This window comes from Heteronotia binoei, chromosome 12 (genome assembly GCF_032191835.1).
Source record: "Heteronotia binoei isolate CCM8104 ecotype False Entrance Well chromosome 12, APGP_CSIRO_Hbin_v1, whole genome shotgun sequence".
In the NCBI taxonomy this organism is placed as follows: Eukaryota; Metazoa; Chordata; class Lepidosauria; order Squamata; family Gekkonidae; genus Heteronotia; species Heteronotia binoei.
In genome coordinates, this window is record NC_083234.1 from 667,915 (window position 1) to 693,710 (window position 25,796).

Below are 25,796 nucleotides of genomic sequence, written 5' to 3' on the forward strand. Positions count from 1 at the left end.
ATCCAAAATTTTTCCAAATCTGGAGTATACCTTTCAATGTGATATGAAAATTTCATCTTATCCAACCCTAAACCAAACCCCAATTTTAACTTGAACGTAGTTGTGTCCTGAACTCTAACCCTAACCCTAACCCTATGGGCCCATTCACTCTAATGATTCTCATAGACTATAATGGGGAATGGAAAAACATCCAAAATTTTTCCAAATCAAGAGTATACCCTTCAGTGTGATATGAGAATTTCATCTTATCCAACCCTAAACCAAACCCCAATTTTAACTTGAACGTAAGTGTGTCCTGAACTCTAACCCTAACCCTAACCCTATGGGCCCATTCACTCTAATGATTCTCATAGACTATAATGGAGAATGGAAAAACATCCAAAATTTTTCCAAATCAAGACTATACCTATTAGTGTGATATGATAATTTCATCTTATCCAACCCTAAACCAAACCCCAATTTTAACTTGAACGTAAGTGTGTCCTGAACTCTAACCCTAACCCTAACCCTAACCCTATGGGCCCATTCACTATAATGATTCTCATAGACTATAATGGAGAATGGAAAAACATCCAAAATTTTTCCAAATCAAGAGTATACTCTTCAGTGTGATATGAGAATTTCATCTTATCCAACCCTAAACCAAACCCCAGTTTTAACTTGAACGTAAGTGTGTCCTGAACTCTAACCCTAACCCTAACCCTAACCCTATGGGCCCATTCACTCTAATGATTCTCATAGACTAAAATGGAGAATGGAAAAACATCCAAAATTTTTCCAAATCAAGAGTATACCCTTCAGTGTGATATGAGAATTTCATCTTATCCAACCCTAAACCAAACCCCAATTTTAATTTGAACGTAAGTGTGTCCTGAACTCTAACCCTAACCCCAACCCTAACCCTATGGGCCCATTCACTCTAATGATTCTCCTAGACTATAATGGAGAATGGAAAAACATCCAAAATTTTTCCAAATCTGGAGTATACCTTTCAATGTGATATGAAAATTTCATCTTATCCAACCCTAAACCAAACCCCAATTTTAACTTGAACGTAGTTGTGTCCTGAACTCTAACCCTAACCCTAACCCTATGGGCCCATTCACTCTAATGATTCTCATAGACTATAATGGAGAATGGAAAAACATCCAAAATTTTTCCAAATCAAGAGTATACCCTTCAGTGTGATATGAGAATTTCATCTTATCCAACCCTAAACCAAACCCCAATTTTAAGTTGAACGTAAGTGTGTCCTGAACTCTATCCCTAACCCTAACCCTAACCCTATGGGCCCATTCACTCTAATGATTCTCATAGACTATAATGGAGAATGGAAAAACATCCAAAATTGTTCCAAATCAAGACTATACCTATTAGTGTGATATGAAAATTTCATCTTATCCAACCCTAAACCAAACCCCAATTTTAACTTGAACGTAAGTGTGTCCTGAACTCTAACCCTAACCCTAACCCTATGGGCCCATTCAATCTAATGATTCTCATAGACTATAATGGAGAATGGAAAAACATCCAAAATTTTTCCAAATCAAGAGTATACCCTTCAGTGTGATATGAGAATTTCATCTTATCCAACCCTAAACCAAACCCCAATTTTAACTTGAACGTAAGTGTGTCCTGAACTCTAACCCTAACCCTAACCCTAACCCTATGGGCCCATTCACTCTAATGATTCTCATAGACTATAATGGAGAATGGAAAAACATCCAAAATTTTTCCAAATCAAGAGTATACCTTTCAGAGTGAAATGAGAATTTCATCTTATCCAACCCTAAACCAAACCCCAATTTTAACTTGAACGTAAGTGTGTCCTGAACTCTAACCCTAACCCTAACCCTAACCCTATGGGCCCATTCACTCTAATGATTCTCCTAGACTATAATGGAGAATGGAAAAACATCCAAAATTTTTCCAAATCTGGAGTATACCTTTCAATGTGATATGAAAATTTCATCTTATCCAACCCTAAACCAAACCCCAATTTTAACTTGAACGTAGTTGTGTCCAGAACTCTAACCCTAACCCTAACCCTATGGGCCCATTCACTCTAATGATTCTCATAGACTATAATGGGGAATGGAAAAACATCCAAAATTTTTCCAAATCAAGAGTATACCCTTCAGTGTGATATGAGAATTTCATCTTATCCAACCCTAAACCAAACCCCAATTTTAACTTGAACGTAAGTGTGTCCTGAACTCTAACCCTAACCCTAACCCTATGGGCCCATTCACTCTAATGATTCTCATAGACTATAATGGAGAATGGAAAAACATCCAAAATTTTTCCAAATCAAGACTATACCTATTAGTGTGATATGATAATTTCATCTTATCCAACCCTAAACCAAACCCCAATTTTAACTTGAACGTAAGTGTGTCCTGAACTCTAACCCTAACCCTAACCCTAACCCTATGGGCCCATTCACTCTAATGATTCTCATAGACTATAATGGAGAATGGAAAAACATCCAAAATTTTTCCAAATCAAGAGTATACTCTTCAGTGTGATATGAGAATTTCATCTTATCCAACCCTAAACCAAACCCCAGTTTTAACTTGAACGTAAGTGTGTCCTGAACTCTAACCCTAACCCTAACCCTAACCCTATGGGCCCATTCACTCTAATGATTCTCATAGACTAAAATGGAGAATGGAAAAACATCCAAAATTTTTCCAAATCAAGAGTATACCCTTCAGTGTGATATTAGAATTTCATCTTATCCAACCCTAAACCAAACCCCAATTTTAATTTGAACGTAAGTGTGTCCTGAACTCTAACCCTAACCCCAACCCTAACCCTATGGGCCCATTCACTCTAATGATTCTCCTAGACTATAATGGAGAATGGAAAAACATCCTAAATTTTTCCAAATCAAGACTATACCTATTAGTGTGATTTGAAAATTTCATCTTATCCAACCCTAAACCAAACCCCAATTTTAACTTGAACGTAAGTGTGTCCTGAACTCTAACCCTAACCCTAACCCTATGGGCCCATTCAATCTAATGATTCTCATAGACTATAATGGAGAATGGAAAAACATCCAAAATTTTTCCAAATCAAGAGTATACCCTTCAGTGTGATATGAGAATTTCATCTTATCCAACCCTAAACCAAACCCCAATTTTAACTTGAACGTAAGTGTGTCCTGAACTCTAACCCTAACCCTAACCCTAACCCTATGGGCCCATTCACTCTAATGATTCTCATAGACTATAATGGAGAATGGAAAAACATCCAAAATTTTTCCAAATCAAGAGTATACCTTTCAGAGTGAAATGAGAATTTCATCTTATCCAACCCTAAACCAAACCCCAATTTTAACTTGAACGTAAGTGTGTCCTGAACTCTAACCCTAACCCTAACCCTAACCCTATGGGCCCATTCACTCTAATGATTCTCCTAGACTATAATGGAGAATGGAAAAACATCCAAAATTTTTCCAAATCTGGAGTATACCTTTCAATGTGATATCAAAATTTCATCTTATCCAACCCTAAACCAAACCCCAATTTTAACTTGAACGTAGTTGTGTCCTGAACTCTAACCCTAACCCTAACCCTATGGGCCCATTCACTCTAATGATTCTCATAGACTATAATGGAGAATGGAAAAACATCCAAAATTTTTCCAAATCAAGAGTATACCCTTCAGTGTGATATGAGAATTTCATCTTATCCAACCCTAAACCAAACCCCAATTTTAACTTGAACGTAAGTGTGTCCTGAACTCTAACCCTAACCCTAACCCTATGGGCCCATTCACTCTAATGATTCTCATAGACTATAATGGAGAATGGAAAAACATCCAAAATTTTTCCAAATCAAGACTATACCTATTAGTGTGATATGATAATTTCATCTTATCCAACCCTAAACCAAACCCCAATTTTAACTTGAACGTAAGTGTGTCCTGAACTCTAACCCTAACCCTAACCCTAACCCTATGGGCCCATTCACTCTAATCATTCTCATAGACTATAATGGAGAATGGAAAAACATCCAAAATTTTTCCAAATCAAGAGTATACTCTTCAGTGTGATATGAGAATTTCATCTTATCCAACCCTAAACCAAACCCCAATTTTAAGTTGAACGTAAGTGTGTCCTGAACTCTATCCCTAACCCTAACCCTAACCCTATGGGCCCATTCACTCTAATGATTCTCATAGACTATAATGGAGAATGGAAAAACATCCAAAATTGTTCCAAATCAAGACTATACCTATTAGTGTGATATGAAAATTTCATCTTATCCAACCCTAAACCAAACCCCAATTTTAACTTGAACGTAAGTGTGTCCTGAACTCTAACCCTAACCCTAACCCTATGGGCCCATTCAATCTAATGATTCTCATAGACTATAATGGAGAATGGAAAAACATCCAAAATTTTTCCAAATCAAGAGTATACCCTTCAGTGTGATATGAGAATTTCATCTTATCCAACCCTAAACCAAACCCCAATTTTAACTTGAACGTAAGTGTGTCCTGAACTCTAACCCTAACCCTAACCCTAACCCTATGGGCCCATTCACTCTAATGATTCTCATAGACTATAATGGAGAATGGAAAAACATCCAAAATTTTTCCAAATCAAGAGTATACCTTTCAGAGTGAAATGAGAATTTCATCTTATCCAACCCTAAACCAAACCCCAATTTTAACTTGAACGTAAGTGTGTCCTGAACTCTAACCCTAACCCTAACCCTAACCCTATGGGCCCATTCACTCTAATGATTCTCCTAGACTATAATGGAGAATGGAAAAACATCCAAAATTTTTCCAAATCTGGAGTATACCTTTCAATGTGATATGAAAATTTCATCTTATCCAACCCTAAACCAAACCCCAATTTTAACTTGAACGTAGTTGTGTCCTGAACTCTAACCCTAACCCTAACCCTATGGGCCCATTCACTCTAATGATTCTCATAGACTATAATGGGGAATGGAAAAACATCCAAAATTTTTCCAAATCAAGAGTATACCCTTCAGTGTGATATGAGAATTTCATCTTATCCAACCCTAAACCAAACCCCAATTTTAACTTGAACGTAAGTGTGTCCTGAACTCTAACCCTAACCCTAACCCTATGGGCCCATTCACTCTAATGATTCTCATAGACTATAATGGAGAATGGAAAAACATCCAAAATTTTTCCAAATCAAGACTATACCTATTAGTGTGATATGATAATTTCATCTTATCCAACCCTAAACCAAACCCCAATTTTAACTTGAACGTAAGTGTGTCCTGAACTCTAACCCTAACCCTAACCCTAACCCTATGGGCCCATTCACTCTAATGATTCTCATAGACTATAATGGAGAATGGAAAAACATCCAAAATTTTTCCAAATCAAGAGTATACTCTTCAGTGTGATATGAGAATTTCATCTTATCCAACCCTAAACCAAACCCCAGTTTTAACTTGAACGTAAGTGTGTCCTGAACTCTAACCCTAACCCTAACCCTAACCCTATGGGCCCATTCACTCTAATGATTCTCATAGACTAAAATGGAGAATGGAAAAACATCCAAAATTTTTCCAAATCAAGAGTATACCCTTCAGTGTGATATGAGAATTTCATCTTATCCAACCCTAAACCAAACCCCAATTTTAATTTGAACGTAAGTGTGTCCTGAACTCTAACCCTAACCCCAACCCTAACCCTATGGGCCCATTCACTCTAATGATTCTCCTAGACTATAATGGAGAACGGAAAAACATCCAAAATTTTTCCAAATCTGGAGTATACCTTTCAATGTGATATGAAAATTTCATCTTATCCAACCCTAAACCAAACCCCAATTTTAACTTGAACGTAGTTGTGTCCTGAACTCTAACACTAACCCTAACCCTATGGGCCCATTCACTCTAATGATTCTCATAGACTATAATGGAGAATGGAAAAACATCCAAAATTTTTCCAAATCAAGAGTATACCCTTCAGTGTGATATGAGAATTTCATCTTATCCAACCCTAAACCAAACCCCAATTTTAAGTTGAACGTAAGTGTGTCCTGAACTCTAACCCTAACCCTAACCCTAACCCTATGGGCCCATTCACTCTAATGATTCTCATAGACTATAATGGAGAATGGAAAAACATCCTAAATTTTTCCAAATCAAGACTATACCTATTAGTGTGATTTGAAAATTTCATCTTATCCAACCCTAAACCAAACCCCAATTTTAACTTGAACGTAAGTGTGTCCTGAACTCTAACCCTAACCCTAACCCTATGGGCCCATTCAATCTAATGATTCTCATAGACTATAATGGAGAATGGAAAAACATCCAAAATTTTTCCAAATCAAGAGTATACCCTTCAGTGTGATATGAGAATTTCATCTTATCCAACCCTAAACCAAACCCCAATTTTAACTTGAACGTAAGTGTGTCCTGAACTCTAACCCTAACCCTAACCCTAACCCTATGGGCCCATTCACTCTAATGATTCTCATAGACTATAATGGAGAATGGAAAAACATCCAAAATTTTTCCAAATCAAGAGTATACCTTTCAGAGTGAAATGAGAATTTCATCTTATCCAACCCTAAACCAAACCCCAATTTTAACTTGAACGTAAGTGTGTCCTGAACTCTAACCCTAACCCTAACCCTAACCCTATGGGCCCATTCACTCTAATGATTCTCCTAGACTATAATGGAGAATGGAAAAACATCCAAAATTTTTCCAAATCTGGAGTATACCTTTCAATGTGATATGAAAATTTCATCTTATCCAACCCTAAACCAAACCCCAATTTTAACTTGAACGTAGTTGTGTCCTGAACTCTAACCCTAACCCTAACCCTATGGGCCCATTCACTCTAATGATTCTCATAGACTATAATGGGGAATGGAAAAACATCCAAAATTTTTCCAAATCAAGAGTATACCCTTCAGTGTGATATGAGAATTTCATCTTATCCAACCCTAAACCAAACCCCAATTTTAACTTGAACGTAAGTGTGTCCTGAACTCTAACCCTAACCCTAACCCTATGGGCCCATTCACTCTAATGATTCTCATAGACTATAATGGAGAATGGAAAAACATCCAAAATTTTTCCAAATCAAGACTATACCTATTAGTGTGATATGATAATTTCATCTTATCCAACCCTAAACCAAACCCCAATTTTAACTTGAACGTAAGTGTGTCCTGAACTCTAACCCTAACCCTAACCCTAACCCTATGGGCCCATTCACTATAATGATTCTCATAGACTATAATGGAGAATGGAAAAACATCCAAAATTTTTCCAAATCAAGAGTATACTCTTCAGTGTGATATGAGAATTTCATCTTATCCAACCCTAAACCAAACCCCAGTTTTAACTTGAACGTAAGTGTGTCCTGAACTCTAACCCTAACCCTAACCCTAACCCTATGGGCCCATTCACTCTAATGATTCTCATAGACTAAAATGGAGAATGGAAAAACATCCAAAATTTTTCCAAATCAAGAGTATACCCTTCAGTGTGATATGAGAATTTCATCTTATCCAACCCTAAACCAAACCCCAATTTTAATTTGAACGTAAGTGTGTCCTGAACTCTAACCCTAACCCCAACCCTAACCCTATGGGCCCATTCACTCTAATGATTCTCCTAGACTATAATGGAGAATGGAAAAACATCCAAAATTTTTCCAAATCTGGAGTATACCTTTCAATGTGATATGAAAATTTCATCTTATCCAACCCTAAACCAAACCCCAATTTTAACTTGAACGTAGTTGTGTCCTGAACTCTAACCCTAACCCTAACCCTATGGGCCCATTCACTCTAATGATTCTCATAGACTATAATGGAGAATGGAAAAACATCCAAAATTTTTCCAAATCAAGAGTATACCCTTCAGTGTGATATGAGAATTTCATCTTATCCAACCCTAAACCAAACCCCAATTTTAAGTTGAACGTAAGTGTGTCCTGAACTCTATCCCTAACCCTAACCCTAACCCTATGGGCCCATTCACTCTAATGATTCTCATAGACTATAATGGAGAATGGAAAAACATCCAAAATTGTTCCAAATCAAGACTATACCTATTAGTGTGATATGAAAATTTCATCTTATCCAACCCTAAACCAAACCCCAGTTTTAACTTGAACGTAAGTGTGTCCTGAACTCTAACCCTAACCCTAACCCTAACCCTATGGGCCCATTCACTCTAATGATTCTCATAGACTAAAATGGAGAATGGAAAAACATCCAAAATTTTTCCAAATCAAGAGTATACCCTTCAGTGTGATATGAGAATTTCATCTTATCCAACCCTAAACCAAACCCCAATTTTAAGTTGAACGTAAGTGTGTCCTGAACTCTATCCCTAACCCTAACCCTAACCCTATGGGCCCATTCACTCTAATGATTCTCATAGACTATAATGGAGAATGGAAAAACATCCAAAATTGTTCCAAATCAAGACTATACCTATTAGTGTGATATGAAAATTTCATCTTATCCAACCCTAAACCAAACCCCAGTTTTAACTTGAACGTAAGTGTGTCCTGAACTCTAACCCTAACCCTAACCCTAACCCTATGGGCCCATTCACTCTAATGATTCTCATAGACTAAAATGGAGAATGGAAAAACATCCAAAATTTTTCCAAATCAAGAGTATACCCTTCAGTGTGATATTAGAATTTCATCTTATCCAACCCTAAACCAAACCCCAATTTTAATTTGAACGTAAGTGTGTCCTGAACTCTAACCCTAACCCCAACCCTAACCCTATGGGCCCATTCACTCTAATGATTCTCCTAGACTATAATGGAGAATGGAAAAACATCCAAAATTTTTCCAAATCTGGAGTACACCTTTCAATGTGATATGAAAATTTCATCTTATCCAACCCTAAACCAAACCCCAATTTTAACTTGAACGTAGTTGTGTCCTGAACTCTAACACTAACCCTAACCCTATGGGCCCATTCACTCTAATGATTCTCATAGACTATAATGGAGAATGGAAAAACATCCAAAATTTTTCCAAATCAAGAGTATACCCTTCAGTGTGATATGAGAATTTCATCTTATCCAACCCTAAACCAAACCCCAATTTTAAGTTGAACGTAAGTGTGTCCTGAACTCTAACCCTAACCCTAACCCTAACCCTATGGGCCCATTCACTCTAATGATTCTCATAGACTATAATGGAGAATGGAAAAACATCCTAAATTTTTCCAAATCAAGACTATACCTATTAGTGTGATTTGAAAATTTCATCTTATCCAACCCTAAACCAAACCCCAATTTTAACTTGAACGTAAGTGTGTCCTGAACTCTAACCCTAACCCTAACCCTATGGGCCCATTCAATCTAATGATTCTCATAGACTATAATGGAGAATGGAAAAACATCCAAAATTTTTCCAAATCAAGAGTATACCCTTCAGTGTGATATGAGAATTTCATCTTATCCAACCCTAAACCAAACCCCAATTTTAACTTGAACGTAAGTGTGTCCTGAACTCTAACCCTAACCCTAACCCTAACCCTATGGGCCCATTCACTCTAATGATTCTCATAGACTATAATGGAGAATGGAAAAACATCCAAAATTTTTCCAAATCAAGAGTATACCTTTCAGAGTGAAATGAGAATTTCATCTTATCCAACCCTAAACCAAACCCCAATTTTAACTTGAACGTAAGTGTGTCCTGAACTCTAACCCTAACCCTAACCCTAACCCTATGGGCCCATTCACTCTAATGATTCTCCTAGACTATAATGGAGAATGGAAAAACATCCAAAATTTTTCCAAATCTGGAGTATACCTTTCAATGTGATATCAAAATTTCATCTTATCCAACCCTAAACCAAACCCCAATTTTAACTTGAACGTAGTTGTGTCCTGAACTCTAACCCTAACCCTAACCCTATGGGCCCATTCACTCTAATGATTCTCATAGACTATAATGGAGAATGGAAAAACATCCAAAATTTTTCCAAATCAAGAGTATACCTTTCAGAGTGAAATGAGAATTTCATCTTATCCAACCCTAAACCAAACCCCAATTTTAACTTGAACGTAAGTGTGTCCTGAACTCTAACCCTAACCCTAACCCTAACCCTATGGGCCCATTCACTCTAATGATTCTCCTAGACTATAATGGAGAATGGAAAAACATCCAAAATTTTTCCAAATCTGGAGTATACCTTTCAATGTGATATGAAAATTTCATCTTATCCAACCCTAAACCAAACCCCAATTTTAACTTGAACGTAGTTGTGTCCTGAACTCTAACCCTAACCCTAACCCTATGGGCCCATTCACTCTAATGATTCTCATAGACTATAATGGGGAATGGAAAAACATCCAAAATTTTTCCAAATCAAGAGTATACCCTTCAGTGTGATATGAGAATTTCATCTTATCCAACCCTAAACCAAACCCCAATTTTAACTTGAACGTAAGTGTGTCCTGAACTCTAACCCTAACCCTAACCCTATGGGCCCATTCACTCTAATGATTCTCATAGACTATAATGGAGAATGGAAAAACATCCAAAATTTTTCCAAATCAAGACTATACCTATTAGTGTGATATGATAATTTCATCTTATCCAACCCTAAACCAAACCCCAGTTTTAACTTGAACGTAAGTGTGTCCTGAACTCTAACCCTAACCCTAACCCTAACCCTATGGGCCCATTCACTCTAATGATTCTCATAGACTAAAATGGAGAATGGAAAAACATCCAAAATTTTTCCAAATCAAGAGTATACCCTTCAGTGTGATATTAGAATTTCATCTTATCCAACCCTAAACCAAACCCCAATTTTAATTTGAACGTAAGTGTGTCCTGAACTCTAACCCTAACCCCAACCCTAACCCTATGGGCCCATTCACTCTAATGATTCTCCTAGACTATAATGGAGAATGGAAAAACATCCAAAATTTTTCCAAATCTGGAGTATACCCTTCGGTGTGATATGAGAATTTCATCTTATCCAACCCTAAACCAAACCCCAATTTTAAGTTGAACGTAAGTGTGTCCTGAACTCTAACCCTAACCCTAACCCTAACCCTATGGGCCCATTCACTCTAATGATTCTCATAGACTATAATGGAGAATGGAAAAACATCCTAAATTTTTCCAAATCAAGACTATACCTATTAGTGTGATTTGAAAATTTCATCTTATCCAACCCTAAACCAAACCCCAATTTTAACTTGAACGTAAGTGTGTCCTGAACTCTAACCCTAACCCTAACCCTATGGGCCCATTCAATCTAATGATTCTCATAGACTATAATGGAGAATGGAAAAACATCCAAAATTTTTCCAAATCAAGAGTATACCCTTCAGTGTGATATGAGAATTTCATCTTATCCAACCCTAAACCAAACCCCAATTTTAACTTGAACGTAAGTGTGTCCTGAACTCTAACCCTAACCCTAACCCTAACCCTATGGGCCCATTCACTCTAATGATTCTCATAGACTATAATGGAGAATGGAAAAACATCCAAAATTTTTCCAAATCAAGAGTATACCTTTCAGAGTGAAATGAGAATTTCATCTTATCCAACCCTAAACCAAACCCCAATTTTAACTTGAACGTAAGTGTGTCCTGAACTCTAACCCTAACCCTAACCCTAACCCTATGGGCCCATTCACTCTAATGATTCTCCTAGACTATAATGGAGAATGGAAAAACATCCAAAATTTTTCCAAATCTGGAGTATACCTTTCAATGTGATATCAAAATTTCATCTTATCCAACCCTAAACCAAACCCCAATTTTAACTTGAACGTAGTTGTGTCCTGAACTCTAACCCTAACCCTAACCCTATGGGCCCATTCACTCTAATGATTCTCATAGACTATAATGGAGAATGGAAAAACATCCAAAATTTTTCCAAATCAAGAGTATACCCTTCAGTGTGATATGAGAATTTCATCTTATCCAACCCTAAACCAAACCCCAATTTTAACTTGAACGTAAGTGTGTCCTGAACTCTAACCCTAACCCTAACCCTATGGGCCCATTCACTCTAATGATTCTCATAGACTATAATGGAGAATGGAAAAACATCCAAAATTTTTCCAAATCAAGACTATACCTATTAGTGTGATATGATAATTTCATCTTATCCAACCCTAAACCAAACCCCAATTTTAACTTGAACGTAAGTGTGTCCTGAACTCTAACCCTAACCCTAACCCTAACCCTATGGGCCCATTCACTCTAATCATTCTCATAGACTATAATGGAGAATGGAAAAACATCCAAAATTTTTCCAAATCAAGAGTATACTCTTCAGTGTGATATGAGAATTTCATCTTATCCAACCCTAAACCAAACCCCAGTTTTAACTTGAACGTAAGTGTGTCCTGAACTCTAACCCTAACCCTAACCCTAACCCTATGGGCCCATTCACTCTAATGATTCTCATAGACTAAAATGGAGAATGGAAAAACATCCAAAATTTTTCCAAATCAAGAGTATACCCTTCAGTGTGATATGAGAATTTCATCTTATCCAACCCTAAACCAAACCCCAATTTTAGTTTGAACGTAAGTGTGTCCTGAACTCTAACCCTAACCCCAACCCTAACCCTATGGGCCCATTCACTCTAATGATTCTCCTAGACTATAATGGAGAATGGAAAAACATCCAAAATTTTTCCAAATCTGGAGTATACCTTTCAATGTGATATGAAAATTTCATCTTATCCAACCCTAAACCAAACCCCAATTTTAACTTGAACGTAGTTGTGTCCTGAACTCTAACCCTAACCCTAACCCTATGGGCCCATTCACTCTAATGATTCTCATAGACTATAATGGAGAATGGAAAAACATCCAAAATTTTTCCAAATCAAGAGTATACCCTTCAGTGTGATATGAGAATTTCATCTTATCCAACCCTAAACCAAACCCCAATTTTAACTTGAACGTAAGTGTGTCCTGAACTCTAACCCTAACCCTAACCCTAACCCTATGGGCCCATTCACTCTAATGATTCTCATAGACTATAATGGAGAATGGAAAAACATCCAAAATTTTTCCAAATCAAGACTATACCTATTAGTGTGATATGAAAATTTCATCTTATCCAACCCTAAACCAAACCCCAATTTTAACTTGAACGTAAGTGTGTCCTGAACTCTAACCCTAACCCTAACCCTATGGGCCCATTCAATCTAATGATTCTCATAGACTATAATGGAGAATGGAAAAACATCCAAAATTTTTCCAAATCAAGAGTATACCCTTCAGTGTGATATGAGAATTTCATCTTATCCAACCCTAAACCAAACCCCAATTTTAACTTGAACGTAAGTGTGTCCTGAACTCTAACCCTAACCCTAACCCTATGGGCCCATTCACTCTAATGATTCTCATAGACTATAATGGAGAATGGAAAAACATCCAAAATTTTTCCAAATCAAGAGTATACCCTTCAGTGTGATATGAGAATTTCATCTTATCCAACCCTAAACCAAACCCCAATTTTAACTTGAACGTAAGTGTGTCCTGAACTCTAACCCTAACCCTAACCCTAACCCTATGGGCCCATTCACTCTAATGATTCTCCTAGACTATATTGGAGAATGGAAAAACATCCAAAATTTTTCCAAATCTGGAGTATACCTTTCAATGTGATATCAAAATTTCATCTTATCCAACCCTAAACCAAACCCCAATTTTAACTTGAACGTAGTTGTGTCCTGAACTCTAACCCTAACCCTAACCCTATGGGCCCATTCACTCTAATGATTCTCCTAGACTATAATGGAGAATGGAAAAACATCCAAAATTTTTCCAAATCTGGAGTATACCTTTCAATGTGATATGAAAATTTCATCTTATCCAACCCTAAACCAAACCCCAATTTTAACTTGAACGTAGTTGTGTCCTGAACTCTAACCCTAACCCTAACCCTATGGGCCCATTCACTCTAATGATTCTCATAGACTATAATGGAGAATGGAAAAACATCCAAAATTTTTCCAAATCAAGAGTATACCCTTCAGTGTGATATGAGAATTTCATCTTATCCAACCCTAAACCAAACCCCAATTTTAACTTGAACGTAAGTGTGTCCTGAACTCTAACCCTAACCCTAACCCTAACCCTATGGGCCCATTCACTCTAATGATTCTCATAGACTATAATGGAGAATGGAAAAACATCCAAAATTTTTCCAAATCAAGACTATACCTATTAGTGTGATATGAAAATTTCATCTTATCCAACCCTAAACCAAACCCCAATTTTAACTTGAACGTAAGTGTGTCCTGAACTCTAACCCTAACCCTAACCCTATGGGCCCATTCAATCTAATGATTCTCATAGACTATAATGGAGAATGGAAAAACATCCAAAATTTTTCCAAATCAAGAGTATACCCTTCAGTGTGATATGAGAATTTCATCTTATCCAACCCTAAACCAAACCCCAATTTTAACTTGAACGTAAGTGTGTCCTGAACTCTAACCCTAACCCTAACCCTATGGGCCCATTCACTCTAATGATTCTCATAGACTATAATGGAGAATGGAAAAACATCCAAAATTTTTCCAAATCAAGAGTATACCCTTCAGTGTGATATGAGAATTTCATCTTATCCAACCCTAAACCAAACCCCAATTTTAACTTGAACGTAAGTGTGTCCTGAACTCTAACCCTAACCCTAACCCTAACCCTATGGGCCCATTCACTCTAATGATTCTCCTAGACTATATTGGAGAATGGAAAAACATCCAAAATTTTTCCAAATCTGGAGTATACCTTTCAATGTGATATCAAAATTTCATCTTATCCAACCCTAAACCAAACCCCAATTTTAACTTGAACGTAGTTGTGTCCTGAACTCTAACCCTAACCCTAACCCTATGGGCCCATTCACTCTAATGATTCTCCTAGACTATAATGGAGAATGGAAAAACATCCAAAATTTTTCCAAATCTGGAGTATACCTTTCAATGTGATATGAAAATTTCATCTTATCCAACCCTAAACCAAACCCCAATTTTAACTTGAACGTAGTTGTGTCCTGAACTCTAACCCTAACCCTAACCCTATGGGCCCATTCACTCTAATGATTCTCATAGACTATAATGGAGAATGGAAAAACATCCAAAATTTTTCCAAATCAAGAGTATACCCTTCAGTGTGATATGAGAATTTCATCTTATCCAACCCTAAACCAAACCCCAATTTTAACTTGAACGTAAGTGTGTCCTGAACTCTAACCCTAACCCTAACCCTAACCCTATGGGCCCATTCACTCTAATGATTCTCATAGACTATAATGGAGAATGGAAAAACATCCAAAATTTTTCCAAATCAAGACTATACCTATTAGTGTGATATGAAAATTTCATCTTATCCAACCCTAAACCAAACCCCAATTTTAACTTGAACGTAAGTGTGTCCTGAACTCTAACCCTAACCCTAACCCTATGGGCCCATTCAATCTAATGATTCTCATAGACTATAATGGAGAATGGAAAAACATCCAAAATTTTTCCAAATCAAGAGTATACCCTTCAGTGTGATATGAGAATTTCATCTTATCCAACCCTAAACCAAACCCCAATTTTAACTTGAACGTAAGTGTGTCCTGAACTCTAACCCTAACCCTAACCCTATGGGCCCATTCACTCTAATGATTCTCATAGACTATAATGGAGAATGGAAAAACATCCAAAATTTTTCCAAATCAAGACTATACCTATTAGTGTGATATGATAATTTCATCTTATCCAACCCTAAACCAAACCCCAATTTTAACTTGAACGTAAGTGTGTCCTGAACTCTAACCCTAACCCTAACCCTAACCCTATGGGCCCATTCACTCTAATGATTCTCATAGACTATAATGGAGAATGGAAAAACATCCAAAATTTTTCCAAATCAAGAGTATACTCTTCAGTGTGATATGAGAATTTCATCTTATCCAACCCTAAACCAAACCCCAGTTTTAACTTGAACGTAAGTGTGTCCTGAACTCTAACCCTAACCCTAACCCTAACCCTATGGGCCCATTCACTCTAATGATTCTCATAGACTAAAATGGAGAATGGAAAAACATCCAAAATTTTTCCAAATCAAGAGTATACCCTTCAGTGTGATATGAGAATTTCATCTTATCCAACCCTAAACCAAACCCCAATTTTAATTTGAACGTAAGTGTGTCCTGAACTCTAACCCTAACCCCAACCCTAACCCTATGGGCCCATTCACTCTAATGATTCTCCTAGACTATAATGGAGAATGGAAAAACATCCAAAATTTTTCCAAATCTGGAGTATACCTTTCAATGTGATATGAAAATTTCATCTTATCCAACCCTAAACCAAACCCCAATTTTAACTTGAACGTAGTTGTGTCCTGAACTCTAACCCTAACCCTAACCCTATGGGCCCATTCACTCTAATGATTCTCATAGACTATAATGGAGAATGGAAAAACATCCAAAATTTTTCCAAATCAAGAGTATACCCTTCAGTGTGATATGAGAATTTCATCTTATCCAACCCTAAACCAAACCCCAATTTTAACTTGAACGTAAGTGTGTCCTGAACTCTAACCCTAACCCTAACCCTAACCCTATGGGCCCATTCACTCTAATGATTCTCATAGACTATAATGGAGAATGGAAAAACATCCTAAATTTTTCCAAATCAAGACTATACCTATTAGTGTGATTTGAAAATTTCATCTTATCCAACCCTAAACCAAACCCCAATTTTAACTTGAACGTAAGTGTGTCCTGAACTCTAACCCTAACCCTAACCCTATGGGCCCATTCAATCTAATGATTCTCATAGACTATAATGGAGAATGGAAAAACATCCAAAATTTTTCCAAATCAAGAGTATACCCTTCAGTGTGATATGAGAATTTCATCTTATCCAACCCTAAACCAAACCCCAATTTTAACTTGAACGTAAGTGTGTCCTGAACTCTAACCCTAACCCTAACCCTAACCCTATGGGCCCATTCACTCTAATGATTCTCATAGACTATAATGGAGAATGGAAAAACATCCAAAATTTTTCCAAATCAAGAGTATACCTTTCAGAGTGAAATGAGAATTTCATCTTATCCAACCCTAAACCAAACCCCAATTTTAACTTGAACGTAAGTGTGTCCTGAACTCTAACCCTAACCCTAACCCTAACCCTATGGGCCCATTCACTCTAATGATTCTCCTAGACTATAATGGAGAATGGAAAAACATCCAAAATTTTTCCAAATCTGGAGTATACCTTTCAATGTGATATGAAAATTTCATCTTATCCAACCCTAAACCAAACCCCAATTTTAACTTGAACGTAGTTGTGTCCTGAACTCTAACCCTAACCCTAACCCTATGGGCCCATTCACTCTAATGATTCTCATAGACTATAATGGAGAATGGAAAAACATCCAAAATTTTTCCAAATCAAGAGTATACCCTTCAGTGTGATATGAGAATTTCATCTTATCCAACCCTAAACCAAACCCCAATTTTAACTTGAACGTAAGTGTGTCCTGAACTCTAACCCTAACCCTAACCCTATGGGCCCATTCACTCTAATGATTCTCATAGACTATAATGGAGAATGGAAAAACATCCAAAATTTTTCCAAATCAAGACTATACCTATTAGTGTGATATGATAATTTCATCTTATCCAACCCTAAACCAAACCCCAATTTTAACTTGAACGTAAGTGTGTCCTGAACTCTAACCCTAACCCTAACCCTAACCCTGTGGGCCCATTCACTGTAATGATTCTCATAGACTATAATGGAGAATGGAAAAACATCCAAAATTTTTCCAAATCAAGAGTATACTCTTCAGTGTGATATGAGAATTTCATCTTATCCAACCCTAAACCAAACCCCAGTTTTAACTTGAACGTAAGTGTGTCCTGAACTCTAACCCTAACCCTAACCCTAACCCTATGGGCCCATTCACTCTAATGATTCTCATAGACTAAAATGGAGAATGGAAAAACATCCAAAATTTTTCCAAATCAAGAGTATACCCTTCAGTGTGATATGAGAATTTCATCTTATCCAACCCTAAACCAAACCCCAATTTTAGTTTGAACGTAAGTGTGTCCTGAACTCTAACCCTAACCCCAACCCTAACCCTATGGGCCCATTCACTCTAATGATTCTCCTAGACTATAATGGAGAATGGAAAAACATCCAAAATTTTTCCAAATCTGGAGTATACCTTTCAATGTGATATGAAAATTTCATCTTATCCAACCCTAAACCAAACCCCAATTTTAACTTGAACGTAGTTGTGTCCTGAACTCTAACCCTAACCCTAATCCTATGGGCCCATACACTCTAATGATTCTCATAGACTATAATGGAGAATGGAAAAACATCCAAAATTTTTCCAAATCAAGAGTATACCCTTCAGTGTGATATGAGAATTTCATCTTATCCAACCCTAAACCAAACCCCAATTTTAATTTGAACGTAAGTGTGTCCTGAACTCTAACCCTAACCCTAACCCTAACCCTATGGGCCCATTCACTCTAATGATTCTCATAGACTATAATGGAGAATGGAAAAACATCCAAAATTTTTCCAAATCAAGACTATACCTATTAGTGTGATATGAAAATTTCATCTTATCCAACCCTAAACCAAACCCCAATTTTAACTTGAACGTAAGTGTGTCCTGAACTCTAAACCCTAACCCTAACCCTATGGGCCCATTCAATCTAATGATTCTCATAGACTATAATGGAGAATGGAAAAACATCCAAAATTTTTCCAAATCAAGAGTATACCCTTCAGTGTGATATGAGAATTTCATCTTATCCAACCCTAAACCAAACCCCAATTTTAACTTGAACGTAAGTGTGTCCTGAACTCTAACCCTAACCCTAACCCTAACCCTATGGGCCCATTCACTCTAATGATTCTCATAGAGTATAATGGAGAATGGAAAAACATCCAAAATTTTTCCAAATCAAGAGTATACCTTTCAGAGTGAAATGAGAATTTCATCTTATCCAACCCTAAACCAAACCCCAATTTTAACTTGAACGTAAGTGTGTCCTGAACTCTAACCCTAACCCTAACCCTAACCCTATGGGCCCATTCACTCTAATGATTCTCATAGACTATAATGGAGAATGGAAAAACATCCAAAATTTTTCCAAATCAAGACTATACCTATTTGTGTGATATGAAAATTTCATCTTATCCAACCCTAAACCAAACCCCAATTTTAACTTGAACGTAAGTGTGTCCTGAACTCTAACCCTAACCCTAACCCTAACCCTATGGGCCCATTCACTCTAATGATTCTCATAGACTATAATGGAGAATGGAAAAACATCCAAAATTTTTCCAAATCAAGAGTATACCCTTCAGTGTGATATGAGAATTTCATCTTATCCAACCCTAAACCAAACCCCAGTTTTAACTTGAACGTAAGTGTGTCCTGAACTCTAACCCTAACCCTAACCCTATGGGCCCATTCACTCTAATGATTCTCATAGACTATAATGGAGAATGGAAAAACATCCAAAATTTTTCCAAATCTGGAGTATACCTTTCAATGTGATATGAAAATTTCATCTTATCCAACCCTAAACCAAACCCCAATTTTAACTTGAACGTAGTTGTGTCCTGAACTCTAACCCTAACCCTAACCCTATGGGCCCATTCACTCTAATGATTCTCATAGACTATAATGGAGAATGGAAAAACATCCAAAATTTTTCCAAATCAAGAGTATACCCTTCAGTGTGATATGAGAATTTCATCTTATCCAACCCTAAACCAAACCCCAATTTTAACTTGAACGTAAGTGTGTCCTGAACTCTAACCCTAACCCTAACCCTATGGGCCCATTCACTCTAATGATTCTCATAGACTATAATGGAGAATGGAAAAACATCCAAAATTTTTCCAAATCAAGACTATACCTATTAGTGTGATATGATAATTTCATCTTATCCAACCCTAAACCAAACCCCAATTTTAACTTGAACGTAAGTGTGTCCTGAACTCTAACCCTAACCCTAACCCTAACCCTATGGGCCCATTCACTCTAATGATTCTCATAGACTATAATGGAGAATGGAAAAACATCCAAAATTTTTCCAAATCAAGAGTATACTCTTCAGTGTGATATGAGAATTTCATCTTATCCAACCCTAAACCAAACCCCAGTTTTAACTTGAACGTAAGTGTGTCCTGAACTCTAACCCTAACCCTAACCCTAACCCTATGGGCCCATTCACTCTAATGATTCTCATAGACTAAAATGGAGAATGGAAAAACATCCAAAATTTTTCCAAATCAAGAGTATACCCTTCAGTGTGATATGAGAATTTCATCTTATCCAACCCTAAACCAAACCCCAATTTTAATTTGAACGTAAGTGTGTCCTGAACTCTAACCCTAACCCCAACCCTAACCCTATGGGCCCATTCACTCTAATGATTCTCCTAGACTATAATGGAGAATGGAAAAACATCCAAAATTTTTCCAAATCTGGAGTATACCTTTCAATGTGATATGAAAATTTCATCTTATCCAACCCTAAACCAAACCCCAATTTTAACTTGAACGTAGTTGTGTCCTGAACTCTAACCCTAACCCTAACCCTATGGGCCCATTCACTCTAATGATTCTCATAGACTATAATGGAGAATGGAAAAACATCCAAAATTTTTCCAAATCAAGAGTATACCCTTCAGTGTGATATGAGAATTTCATCTTATCCAACCCTAAACCAAACCCCAATTTTAATTTGAACGTAAGTGTGTCCTGAACTCTAACCCTAACCCTAACCCTAACCCTATGGGCCCATTCACTCTAATGATTCTCATAGACTATAATGGAGAATGGAAAAACATCCAAAATTTTTCCAAATCAAGACTATACCTATTAGTGTGATATGAAAATTTCATCTTATCCAACCCTAAACCAAACCCCAATTTTAACTTGAACGTAAGTGTGTCCTGAACTCTAACCCTAACCCTAATCCTATGGGCCCATTCACTCTAATGATTCTCATAGACTATAATGGAGAATGGAAAAACATCCAAAATTTTTCCAAATCAAGAGTATACCCTTCAGTGTGATATGAGAATTTCATCTTATCCAACCCTAAACCAAACCCCAATTTTAACTTGAACGTAAGTGTGTCCTGAACTCTAACCCTAACCCTAACCCTAACCCTATGGGCCCATTCACTCTAATGATTCTCATAGACTATAATGGAGAATGGAAAAACATCCAAAATTTTTCCAAATCAAGAGTATACCTTTCAGAGTGAAATGAGAATTTCATCTTATCCAACCCTAAACCAAACCCCAATTTTAACTTGAACGTAAGTGTGTCCTGAACTCTAACCCTAACCCTAACCCTAACCCTATGGGCCCATTCACTCTAATGATTCTCCTAGACTATAATGGAGAATGGAAAAACATCCAAAATTTTTCCAAATCTGGAGTATACCTTTCAATGTGATATCAAAATTTCATCTTATCCAACCCTAAACCAAACCCCAATTTTAACTTGAACGTAGTTGTGTCCTGAACTCTAACCCTAACCCTAACCCTATGGGCCCATTCACTCTAATGATTCTCATAGACTATAATGGAGAATGGAAAAACATCCAAAATTTTTCCAAATCAAGAGTATACCCTTCAGTGTGATATGAGAATTTCATCTTATCCAACCCTAAACCAAACCCCAATTTTAACTTGAACGTAAGTGTGTCCTGAACTCTAACCCTAACCCTAACCCTATGGGCCCATTCACTCTAATGATTCTCATAGACTATAATGGAGAATGGAAAAACATCCAAAATTTTTCCAAGTCAAGACTATACCTATTAGTGTGATATGATAATTTCATCTTATCCAACCCTAAACCAAACCCCAATTTTAACTTGAACGTAAGTGTGTCCTGAACTCTAACCCTAACCCTAACCCTAACCCTATGGGCCCATTCACTCTAATGATTCTCATAGACTATAATGGAGAATGGAAAAACATCCAAAATTTTTCCAAATCAAGAGTATACTCTTCAGTGTGATATGAGAATTTCATCTTATCCAACCCTAAACCAAACCCCAGTTTTAACTTGAACGTAAGTGTGTCCTGAACTCTAACCCTAACCCTAACCCTAACCCTATGGGCCCATTCACTCTAATGATTCTCATAGACTAAAATGGAGAATGGAAAAACATCCAAAATTTTTCCAAATCAAGAGTATACCCTTCAGTGTGATATGAGAATTTCATCTTATCCAACCCTAAACCAAACCCCAATTTTAACTTGAACGTAGTTGTGTCCTGAACTCTAACCCTAACCCTAACCCTATGGGCCCATTCACTCTAATGATTCTCATAGACTATAATGGAGAATGGAAAAACATCCAAAATTTTTCCAAATCAAGAGTATACCCTTCAGTGTGATATGAGAATTTCATCTTATCCAACCCTAAACCAAACCCCAATTTTAATTTGAACGTAAGTGTGTCCTGAACTCTAACCCTAACCCTAACCCTAACCCTATGGGCCCATTCACTCTAATGATTCTCATAGACTATAATGGAGAATGGAAAAACATCCAAAATTTTTCCAAATCAAGGACTATACCTATTAGTGTGATATGAAAATTTCATCTTATCCAACCCTAAACCAAACCCCAATGTTAACTTGAACGTAAGTGTGTCCTGAACTCTAACCCTAACCCTAATCCTATGGGCCCATTCACTCTAATGATTCTCATAGACTATAATGGAGAATGGAAAAACATCCAAAATTTTTCCAAATCAAGAGTATACCCTTCAGTGTGATATGAGAATTTCATCTTATCCAACCCTAAACCAAACCCCAATTTTAACTTGAACGTAAGTGTGTCCTGAACTCTAACCCTAACCCTAACCCTAACCCTATGGGCCCATTCACTCTAATGATTCTCATAGACTATAATGGAGAATGGAAAAACATCCAAAATTTTTCCAAATCAAGAGTATACCTTTCAGAGTGAAATGAGAATTTCATCTTATCCAACCCTAAACCAAACCCCAATTTTAACTTGAACGTAAGTGTGTCCTGAACTCTAACCCTAACCCTAACCCTAAGCCTATGGGCCCATTCACTCTAATGATTCTCCTAGACTATAATGGAGAATGGAAAAACATCCAAAATTTTTCCAAATCTGGAGTATACCTTTCAATGTGATATCAAAATTTCATCTTATCCAACCCTAAACCAAACCCCAATTTTAACTTGAACGTAGTTGTGTCCTGAACTCTAACCCTAACCCTAACCCTATGGGCCCATTCACTCTAATGATTCTCATAGACTATAATGGAGAATGGAAAAACATCCAAAATTTTTCCAAATCAAGAGTATACCCTTCAGTGTGATATGAGAATTTCATCTTATCCAACCCTAAACCAAACCCCAATTTTAACTTGAACGTAAGTGTGTCCTGAACTCTAACCCTAACCCTAACCCTATGGGCCCATTCACTCTAATGATTCTCATAGACTAAAATGGAGAATGGAAAAACATCCAAATTTTTCCAAATCAAGAGTATACCCTTCAGTGTGATATGAGAATTTCATCTTATCCAACCCTAAACCAAACCCCAATTTTAGTTTGAACGTAAGTGTGTCCTGAACTCTAACCCTAACCCCAACCCTAACCCTATGGGCCCATTCACTCTAATGATTCTCCTAGACTATAATGGAGAATGGAAAAACATCCAAAATTTTTCCAAATCTGGAGTATACCTTTCAATGTGATATGAAAATTTCATCTTATCCAACCCTAAACCAAACCCCAATTTTAACTTGAACGTAGTTGTGTCCTGAACTCTAACCCTAACCCTAACCCTATGGGCCCATTCACTCTAATGATTCTCATAGACTATAATGGAGAATGGAAAAACATCCAAAATTTTTCCAAATCAAGAGTATACCCTTCAGTGTGATATGAGAATTTCATCTTATCCAACCCTAAACCAAACCCCAATTTTAACTTGAACGTAAGTGTGTCCTGAACTCTAACCCTAACCCTAACCCTAACCCTATGGGCCCATTCACTCTCATGATTCTCATAGACTATAATGGAGAATGGAAAAACATCCAAAATTTTTCCAAATCAAGACTATACCTATTAGTGTGATATGAAAATTTCATCTTATCCAACCCTAAACCAAACCCCAATTTTAACTTGAACGTAAGTGTGTCCTGAACTCTAACCCTAACCCTAACCCTATGGGCCCATTCAATCTAATGATTCTCATAGACTATAATGGAGAATGGAAAAACATCCAAAATTTTTCCAAATCAAGAGTATACCCTTCAGTGTGATATGAGAATTTCATCTTATCCAACCCTAAACCAAACCCCAATTTTAACTTGAACGTAAGTGTGTCCTGAACTCTAACCCTAACCCTAACCCTATGGGCCCATTCACTCTAATGATTCTCATAGACTATAATGGAGAATGGAAAAACATCCAAAATTTTTCCAAATCAAGACTATACCTATTAGTGTGATATGATAATTTCATCTTATCCAACCCTAAACCAAACCCCAATTTTAACTTGAACGTAAGTGTGTCCTGAACTCTAACCCTAACCCTAACCCTAACCCTATGGGACCATTCACTCTAATGATTCTCATAGACTATAATGAAGAATGGAAAAACATCCAAAATTTTTCCAAATCAAGAGTATACTCTTCAGTGTGATATGAGAATTTCATCTTATCCAACCCTAAACCAAACCCCAGTTTTAACTTGAACGTAAGTGTGTCCTGAACTCTAACCCTAACCCTAACCCTATGGGCCCATTCACTCTAATGATTCTCATAGACTATAATGGAGAATGGAAAAACATCCAAAATTTTTCCAAATCAAGACTATACCTATTAGTGTGATATGATAATTTCATCTTATCCAACCCTAAACCAAACCCCAATTTTAACTTGAACGTAAGTGTGTCCTGAACTCTAACCCTAACCCTAACCCTAACCCTATGGGCCCATTCACTCTAATGATTCTCATAGACTATAATGGAGAATGGAAAAACATCCAAAATTTTTCCAAATCAAGAGTATACTCTTCAGTGTGATATGAGAATTTCATCTTATCCAACCCTAAACCAAACCCCAGTTTTAACTTGAACGTAAGTGTGTCCTGAACTCTAACCCTAACCCTAACCCTAACCCTATGGGCCCATTCACTCTAATGATTCTCATAGACTAAAATGGAGAATGGAAAAACATCCAAAATTTTTCCAAATCAAGAGTATACCCTTCAGTGTGATATGAGAATTTCATCTTATCCAACCCTAAACCAAACCCCAATTTTAATTTGAACGTAAGTGTGTCCTGAACTCTAACCCTAACCCCAACCCTAACCCTATGGGCCCATTCACTCTAATGATTCTCCTAGACTATAATGGAGAATGGAAAAACATCCAAAATTTTTCCAAATCTGGAGTATACCTTTCAATGTGATATGAAAATTTCATCTTATCCAACCCTAAACCAAACCCCAATTTTAACTTGAACGTAGTTGTGTCCTGAACTCTAACCCTAACCCTAACCCTATGGGCCCATTCACTCTAATGATTCTCATAGACTATAATGGAGAATGGAAAAACATCCAAAATTTTTCCAAATCAAGAGTATACCCTTCAGTGTGATATGAGAATTTCATCTTATCCAACCCTAAACCAAACCCCAATTTTAATTTGAACGTAAGTGTGTCCTGAACTCTAACCCTAACCCTAACCCTAACCCTATGGGCC